Source organism: Octodon degus, unplaced genomic scaffold (genome assembly GCF_000260255.1).
Source record: "Octodon degus isolate 3935 unplaced genomic scaffold, OctDeg1.0 scaffold00026, whole genome shotgun sequence".
Taxonomy (NCBI): Eukaryota; Metazoa; Chordata; class Mammalia; order Rodentia; family Octodontidae; genus Octodon; species Octodon degus.
This window is the reverse complement of record NW_004524602.1, coordinates 5,209,663-5,219,336: the sequence shown is the minus strand read 5'-3', so window position 1 is coordinate 5,219,336 and position 9,674 is coordinate 5,209,663.

The window sequence follows — 9,674 nt, the reverse complement described above, 5'->3', positions numbered from 1 at the left end:
CAATTTCTGACATTGCCAGTGAAGCCGAAGACCCAATACTATTATGGACTACTGAACTCTTTCAGAATATTTTGCTGAGTTTACACACCTATAATATTTAAAGGATGGAACTTAACAAAAAAAGAGGATACAGATGAATGTCCATTTTGTATCTGTGTATTCAAAGTGGTTAGGATAGATATATGGTTACATTCTCTTAATGAATAGAGCGATTTGTTCTAATGGTATTTGTAAATAGGATATCAAGTCCGCGTCTTGTACAGCAACTAACCACTAGAAAGAATGTATGCAATATGTTAATTATTGAAACTGTCCTATTTGGTTTGAAACTGTCTCATTGCTATTTGTTTCTCAATAAAATTATGGAAAAAAATAAAACAGAAAAACATAGGGGTACAAAGCATAGTCTGAAAGGATATATGGTAACTCTATATTTCCCCTTATTTTTTGCCATGAACCTATAACTGCTGTAAAACCTAAGTCTATTAAGCTTTTTAAAGCTAGAAAGAATATTGTTGGCACACAGAACTCTTAATGATAAACTATACAAAAATTGTTACTGTAACAAAATTAAATCTCCTAATTATAATAGTAATAAAGATATGTATAAAAAAGTGGCTGTTTGGGAAATAGAGCTAATTAGGTGATCACAATATACCTCCAACTTCACAAGCATTCAAACAATGAACATTTCTGTGCATAACAACATAGAAAAGTAAATGCAGCGAGGTATTAATAATCTAAGTTAAAGGTACATACAAGTGTTAAGAACAGTTTTACAACTTCTAATGTCTAATGTTTTCCAAAAGGGGGGGTAAAAAGAAGGAAAAATTTTAAAGTTTTAATGCAGGCCCAAATGTCACCCACAGTCTACAGCAGTGATGGTGAAACTTTTAGACAAGACAGCCAAAACCACAACCCAAAACCCACTTTGAGACAACATTGCAATTAAACCTGAATACTGAGGCTTTAGTTTAGAAAAAACAACTCATACATTAACATCTTTTTTTATTAATTTTATTTAGAAACAAATAGCAATGAGATAGTTTCAAAACCAATTAGTAGGACAGTTTCAATAATTAATACATTGCATATTGTCTTCATAGTGGTTATTCATGGTACAAGATGTAGACATGATATCCTGTCCAATTCTATTAGCACAAATCTTTCTTCTCATTAAGAGAAAGTAGCTGTATATCTATCCTAACTATTTTGTATATACAGATACATCCTGTAACTTAGCTATGTCCCAAATTTACTGATCAAGGAGATTATAGGGCCACAGGGGAAAGTGATCAATGATGCAGAGTGTGCCTAAGGAGAGTCACATGGAGAGAAAACATTCTCTCAGGCTTTCACAGAGAGAAAATTGGTCAAGCAATGGCTGTGACTCGTCCACATGGCTGACAGTGACAAAGGATCTACAAATTGCGGTACAGGGTTTCAGGGTAAATCCTGAGGGAATTTGACTGACCTTGTCAAATACAGAAGTTACATTTCTTGTTATATAGGTCTTGCTTTATCTTGGTCTTAATCATCGAGCAGAAAAGTACAAAAATGAGGTATAAAAAGTAAAGCCATAGTAATATGCTGAGCTGTACAAGGCTCAAGTTAACAACTTCTGACATTGCCAGTCCTACAGATAACCCACTAAGAAAATCAACGTATGTGCATACGTTCACCACCACCGGTCTATACCTACAATGCAGGTAATGACAAAGTAAAACATGTACCACAACCTACTATTACTGCTTAGTTGCACAACTTACCCAAGTACAGTGCCTGTTTCCTGGTAATTTACTTGAATAAACTTGCCAAAACGACTTGAATTGTTATTATGAGCAGTCTTTGCATTTCCAAAGGCCTGTCAAAATAAATAATTCTCATTAGCTTCATTTAAAAAAAAATTTTTTTTAAACCCTGCTTAAGCCTGGCATGGTGGTGCACACCTATAATCCCAGCACTTGGGGGCTGAGGCAGGAAGAATGACATGAGTTAGAGAGCAGCATTGACTACACTGTGAATTCAATGTCAGCCTCCACTACAAAGTGAGACCCTATCTCAACAACAACAAAAACTCTGCTTAGGTCAGCTCAAAGAGACAAAATACAAAAGAGCTAATAGAAAACTAAGTCACTTATGTTCAGACTCATACTAATAACTCAGGCAAAATAAAGCAATTAATAACTGAAATATCAAATGAAAGTAGGCTTGGTGGCACATGCATGTAATCTTAGCACTCAAGAGGCTGGGGCAGGAGGATACTGAGTTCAAGGCCAGTCTGGACTGTACAGAGAAAATCTGTCTCACAAAGGAAACAGCCAGGTGTGTTGGCACATGCCTATAATTCCACCACTAAGGAAGTTGAGGCAAAAAGACTCGAGTTCAAAGCCAGCCTGTGCTACATAATGAGTTCAAGGCCAACCTAAACTGCAAGACCCTGAAAACAAACAAATGTGTAGTATGTATAAACAGTAGATTTTACTTTCTACTCTTTAGTGAAAGAATTTTTAAAATCTAATGCTTATTAAAGTTCAAGGTTTTTTCAAATTTCAGAGCAAGAAGAACTTTCTTAATGGATTTATACTCACATTTTTAAAAAAAATCTTGCTAAGTTTAAATTAACAAGGGACCAGGAAAAGAATTATAGTAAAACTGTATAAAGGAATAATTACACTGTTTTTTTTTTTTTTTTTTTTTTGCGATACCAGGGATTGAACTCAGGACCCTGTGCTTGCCAGGCAAGCGCTTATTCCCCTGAGCTATCTCCCAGGCCTCATACACTGTATAATTTTAAAACTGTATAAATGAACTTTATTTTTTTAACTTTTTAAAATATCTTTTATTTATGTATTTATTTATTTGGTACAGGGTCTCATTATGCAGCTCAGAATTGTAGTGATCCTCCAATCTCAGCCTCCCCAGCACTGGGATTACAAGGGTGTCCCACCACACCTGATTTCAGTGGCCAGCTTCACGGAAGGCCAGCATGGCATGTGGTACCAGGGATCCAACTCAGATCCTTGCACTTGCCAGGCAGGTGCTTAGACTGCTGAGCTACCTCCCAACAACTGAACTTTCATTACTAAAGTGTACTTTATCACACCTATTTAAAACAAAGCTATATTCATTATAAAAGAATTAAAAGCTATAAACTCCCTAAGTCATTAAACTATACACCATGCAAAGGAAAAACAGCAACCTACAAAATGACCTAATGATATATACATCAATGCTTATGTGCCAACATTATGCAAAGCAGAACAAAACAGACTTTGAGTGTATATTATATAAACCATCTAGATTAAATTCTAGAAAAGGCAAAACAAAAATAGTAAGGAAGCAGATCAGATGCTGTTTGGGAATGGAGTTAAGACTGGGAAATACAGGCCGGTCAAATAGCTCAGCAGATTAAAGCTCGGGCTTAGGCACTGTAGCCAGGTTCAATCCCAGGTGTGGCGTGCTAACCGCCTCTGCCCCCCCACCCCCACCCCCACGCCCCCGGGTGGGGGGGGGGGGGGGGGACTGAAATGGTGACTGAGACCACGCCTATAATCTCAGCTCTTTGGGAGGCTGAACACAGGCAGATCACCACAAGTATGATCTACGTAGTTAGAACCTGTAGACTCTTAATAAAAAAAAAAAAAAGAAAGATTGAGAAATGTTTGCAAAAGGGCCCAAGGGGAGATGAAGCTATTCTAAATCTTGACTGCATATGGGTGTTTACCTGTATCAAAGCTCAGCTTTACATTTCAAACATATGCATTGTAAAGTTACAGCTCAGTAAAATTTCTTAAAATTTAAATTTAAAACAAAAGAAAAATGAGCTAGAAATGTATATCAGTGGTAAAGAACTTCCCTAGCAAATGTGAATCCTAAGTCTGATCACTGGTACTGGGGAGGGTGAGGGGGTGCGGCAATTGTGGTTTGGGGTTTTTGCAAGAGGAACAATGCGTTTTATAAGACTACTTTAGAATCACCCAAAGAATCATATACAAAGAGTGCACGAAATCTATCCACACACTAAAGACCAAAGAATCCTGCTGAGGGCCTGGATCCTAATATCCTGCATGAGTCCAGCTAAAAACCTATAGCTCATAACAGTGCCTCCCACAAGTTCAACAGAAGGCTTAGAGCCCATAACAATGTCTCTTGCAGGCCCACTTCATGGATCTGTGCTGAAAAGTCCCAAAGGTCACTGGTGGAAGCTAGAAAAGTCTATGCCAGTGGGATGAAGGACCTGTGCCAAAAGACTGAGGGATCTGAACTAGAGCCAAGAAATAATAGTCAGAGTAAGAACCAAAGCCCCCTCTCCTCCAAGTACCACAACCATCTTCAGCAACAGTGAGATCCTGAGCTTCTCCAACAAGGAGGAAAGCAGAGTTCCCATCAAGAAATCCAATGTGAAAAGCTTCTGCAGGAGGCTGAGCAGTGCACTATCTTCCCCACCAGAGCCAAGAAACAATGCTCGAGATGAGGACCAGAGCTTTCCCCCAAAATGAACTGTAGCCATTCTCAGGGACAACAAAGGTCCCGAGCTCTTCCTCCAACAAGCACAGCCAAGTTCATCAGGAAAGCCAGCATGACAAGGTCCTCTAGCAGAATAGCCCAAGAAAGTTAGCAGCTTTGAACAGCTCCAACAGTCTCTCCAAACAGCTTCTCCAGTTCTGCCTCTTATGCTGGTGGCAAAAATCCTCAGGTGGGCCTCCCACACCTAGCACCGCACTAGTTCAATTCTGCGGGATATAACAAGTTAACCACCAGTTAACAATCCACTACAGGAGAAAAAATAGTGCCATGGCCTTAGCATGACCCATTCACAATATGTTTGAAGAAACCAAACTAGAAAAGTGTAAGATTGCAATGCTTTCCTCCCACTCTATGTTCCCTGAGAATGACACACCCTCTAAACTAGCCATTTACTGAAAAAACCCTGAATGCAAAGTCATAAGTGTGCTAACCTGTACCTGTGCAGAGTACACATGGAGGATCCATCCAAACATATATAACACAGTCTGAGGAGGTAGACTTAACTGATACCCCAACAACTACATTTCTACTTCATTAGTTCTCAGTGTGGTCAAGACCAAAAGCATCAGCTGGGCATGGTGGTGCAAGCAGGAGGATGATTCCAAGTCCCAGACCAGCCTGGGCCACAAAGTGAGCTCAAGGTGAACCTGAATTGATTAGCGAGACCCTGTCTCAAAAAGAAAAAAAAAAAAAAAAGATCAAAAGCCTAACCATTACCTGGAAAGTTTACAGAAATAGCAACTCTTAGACATTTCAGAGAACCAATCATGTCAGAAATTCTGAGTTTACAGCCTAGCAATGTGTTTTAATAATCCTTTGCAGAGGTTCAAATGCAAGCTAAAGTTTGTTCTATTTACTATGCATGCACTTAAATTTCTGTGCGATTTCAATGTAGTGAGTATTAAGAAATCATTCTAAGGGCAAGGTCCCGAGTTCAAACCCCAGTACCACAAAAAAAAAAAAAAAAATTTAAAATCTTCACATGAATGCTTACATTACTGATTTAAATATATGACTGCAAAAGCTCAGGAACACAATAGAGTTTGAGGTCTTCCAAAGTTCTGTGTCCCATAATTTGACCAGATGTCTGGCATCTGCCTGGAAAATTCATTCAAAAGATTGCCTATTTTGACCTAACTCAGAGATCACTTACTCAGAACAGTCTATCCATACCCCCTACTAACATTGGAGGTGGGGGTGGGGCTCGCCCAGAAAAATCCAGACCAACTATTTAAACACTGCAGCTGACTAAAGAAGTAATACCAGCATAGGACCAAAAACAAAAAGTCAAGACAACCAACAACTAAAAAGGAAAAGGCAATGAATGGCAAGTACAAAGTAGGCTTTGAAAAATTTTGAAATATTCCTAAGTGTGTAGAAGGCCATGTGCTTGCTCAGGAAAGACCTTAGACAAGTTTAAACTTGAGGCTCTGTGTTAGCAGGAAGTGAAAATTAAGACAGCATTGATAACTGCTTGGAGGAGCATGAAGAACCCTAACAAGTACAAAATACCTCAAAGGAAAGACTGGTAGAAATTTAAAGACTTCTAGAAATTTAAAGAAATACTTGCCAAACTGTACCTGACCACTCAGGTAACTCAGCAGAATTTTGATAGCCTTATTCACTTTGATGGCCTCAGGCAATAAAAGAATAGAGACTTCACAGTGGTACATATTATTTAAAATGCCCAGTTTTCAACAAAGAATTGAGAGACATGCAAAAAAACAAACCATGCTTATCAAAAAAACAGTAGAGGGCTGGTCAGACAGTTCAGCAGATTTAAATGCCTGCTTAGGCAGACGCAGGGACCAGGGTTTGACGACCAGCCTGCTGTGCTGGCCCTGGGGTACTCAGACTATGCATGGTGATGCCTGCCTGTAATCCCAGTGCTTGGGAGGCTGAAAACAGAAGGATCACTACAAGTCTGATCTGTGTAGGGGATCAGTGTGGTGAGACCCTGTAGAACCTATACTAAATACTAAAAAAAGAAAATAGCAGAAACTGTCAAAGCCCAGATGTAGACACAGCTCAGATGTTTGCTTTATTAGGCATTTATATTTGCTGTATTAAATATTTTCAAACAAGTATGGCAAAGATGCCTTAACAATACAAAATACCAAAAGCTGGGTATAAGTTATAAAAGTTCAGTTGTTGAAATTACATTAATTGAAATAAAATTTACTATAGGGACTTAAAGGAAAACATAAGCAAATAAAGAGTCAGTATTATGGAGGGAAGGACAGAAAGAAGATTATATATATTTTTATGAGCATAATAAGAGATGATTTATGAGTTGAATAATAGAATACAGTGGTCAATTAGATTATATTTTGAGATGAAGGAAAACACTACCACAACCACAATATATGGGACACAGCTGAATAAGTACTCAAAAGCAACTTTATACTTGTAAAAGGCTATATTTAAAAAGAGAAAAGATCCGTAAGTCAAAAAAAAAAAAAAAAAAAAACCCCTAAGTCAGTAAAATAACTGCCGGGCCAAGGAGATGGCTCAGTAGAATAAGCGAGGGCCTGAGTTCAATCCCTGATTCTGCAAAAAAAAAAAATAAAATAACTGCCACCTTAAAAAAACAGAAAAGAACTGGGAACAGTGGCACACACCCATTACCCCAGTCAAGAGGACCACAAGTTCAAGGAAGTCTGAGCAACCTAGGAAGATCCCATTTCAAAAGTAAAAATAAGGGGGTGGGGAGATGGCTCAGTAGAATAAGCACTTCCCTGGCAAGTGCAAGGGTCTGAGTTCAATCCCCAGTTCCGCCAAAAAAAAAGGTAAAAATAAGAGGCCAGGCATCATGACACAGGCCTGTAATCTCACCAATTGAGAGGGTGAAGCAACAGGATCACTGCAGGCTTGAAAGCTTTCCTGGACTACACAGTGAGCTCTAGGCCAGCTTGCATTACATAGTGAGACCGTGTCTCCAAAATACATATATACATACATACATACATACATACATACAGGTTTCAGGCTCAGCTGTAAACCACCCCTTAATTCAAACAAAACTACCACAAACAAGAAAACAAATGAAAATAATAAAGATGATGAAACAAATAGCAAATAGAAAAATAACAAAGAATATTAGTAAGCCAAAGGTTGGGTCTTCAAGTATTGTTAAAATGGGGTTGGGGACATAGCTTAACAGCATAGCATCTAACTGGCAAGCATAAGGCCCCATATTGGACACTTCGTATTTAAAAAAAAAAGTATTGTTAAAAGGGCCATACTAGGGCCAGCGAGATAATCAGCTAGATAGCTCAGTGGACTAAGCACCTGCTTAGGCAAGCACAGGGACTGGGATTCGACCCCCAGCACCATATGCTGTCCCAGCGCCACCCCTAGGCCACCAGAGAGCGGGCATGACACACACCTCTAATCCCAGCACTGGGGAGGCAGAAAACAGGAGGATCACTGAGTCTGAACTGCGTAGTGAGACCCTGAACCAAATATACTAAAAAATAATTAAAATTAAAAAGGACCATACCTCTAAAACTTACACATAAGAGTTAATACAATCTCAATCAATACCAAAAGCATACCTCACAGAACAACAACAGGCAATCCTAAAATTCATATGGAAACAGAAACAGAAGAGGCCTGAAACAGCAAAGCAATCCTAAGTGACAAGAATAAAGCACTGGGGCCGAGGAGATGGTTCAGTAGAATAAGTGCTTCCCTGGCAAGCGCAAAGGTCTGAGTTCAACCCTCAGTCCCGAGGGGGAAAAAAAAAAAAAAGAATAAAGCACAGGCATCCCAATGCTGGACTTCAAGTTGGCTTACAAAGCTACAGTAATGACATCAGAATGGTACTGGACAGAATAGAGGATGCAGAAACAACACAGGAGATCATTAAACTGTTCTTTGCCAAAGGAGCCAAAATATATGCTAGAAAAAAATAGCCTCTGTTTAACAAATACTGCTGGGAAACTGGCTATCTACATGGAAAATAATCTAGACCCATATCTCTCCCCGGTTCCACAAAAAAAAAAAAAAAAAATCAAATAAAATCAAAATGGGTCAAAGACCTGGTTACTGTAACAGAAACAATCCACTGGAAGATCAAATAGGTAAAACTAAAAGACATATATGTACAGTCTAGGACTTTGTGAACAGAACCCAAATTGCAAACATCAAGAATCCACAAATAGGATTCTCTCAAATTCAAAAAGTTTCTGCATAGCAAAGAAAACAATAAAGAGACAACTTCAGAGTAGGCAATTTTGCCCTCCGACAGAGGACTAATGAATATCTAAAATATGTAAAGAACTCAAAAAATTAGATTCCCTCCCAAATAAAAGAACAATCAAAAAATGGGCAGAGGGCTGGCAAGATAGCTCAGCAGACTAAGTACCTGCTTAGTCCAGCACAGAGACCAGGGCTTGATTCCCAGCACCACATACTGTGCCGGCCATGCCCCAGCTGTGACCCTGGGTGTGCTGAGCCAGCCACCAAGACCAGGCCTAGTGGTGCATACCTATAATTCCAGCACTGAAATTATAGTGAAGGAAAGGCTGAAAACAGAAGGATCACTACAAGTTCAAGCTGCATAGTGAGACCCTGTATCAATACATTTTTTTTTTTAATGGGCAATTGAAATGAACACATCTCAGAAGAAAAAATGCCCAATGAATACATGAAAAAAATGTTCAACCTGTCTAGTCAGCAGAAAAATACAAATTAAAGATTACAATGTACTCCAGAAAGAATAGTTACCATCAAAATATCAAATAACAAGTGCTGGGACAGCTGCAGGGAAAGGAGAATCTTTTCTATAGTGCTGGTGGGAATGCACATTAGGACAGCCACAGTGGAAATCAGTGTGTAGATTCCTCAAAAAACTAAAACTAGGGCCAGGGATATAGTTCAGTGATTTAAGTGCCTGCCTGGCAAGAGCAAGGTCCTGAGTTTGATCCCTGGTTCCACAAAAAAAAAAAAACCCTAAAACTAGAAATCCAATTCAACCCACCTATTTCCCACTCTAGATATCTTGCCACAAGAGTTAAAGACATTACATTACAGTGATACATGCAAATTCATGTTTACAGCAGTATAATTCATAACAGCTAAGACATGAAAGTGGCCTGTGTATCTACCGACAGATGACTGAGTAAAGAAAATGTGGTGTT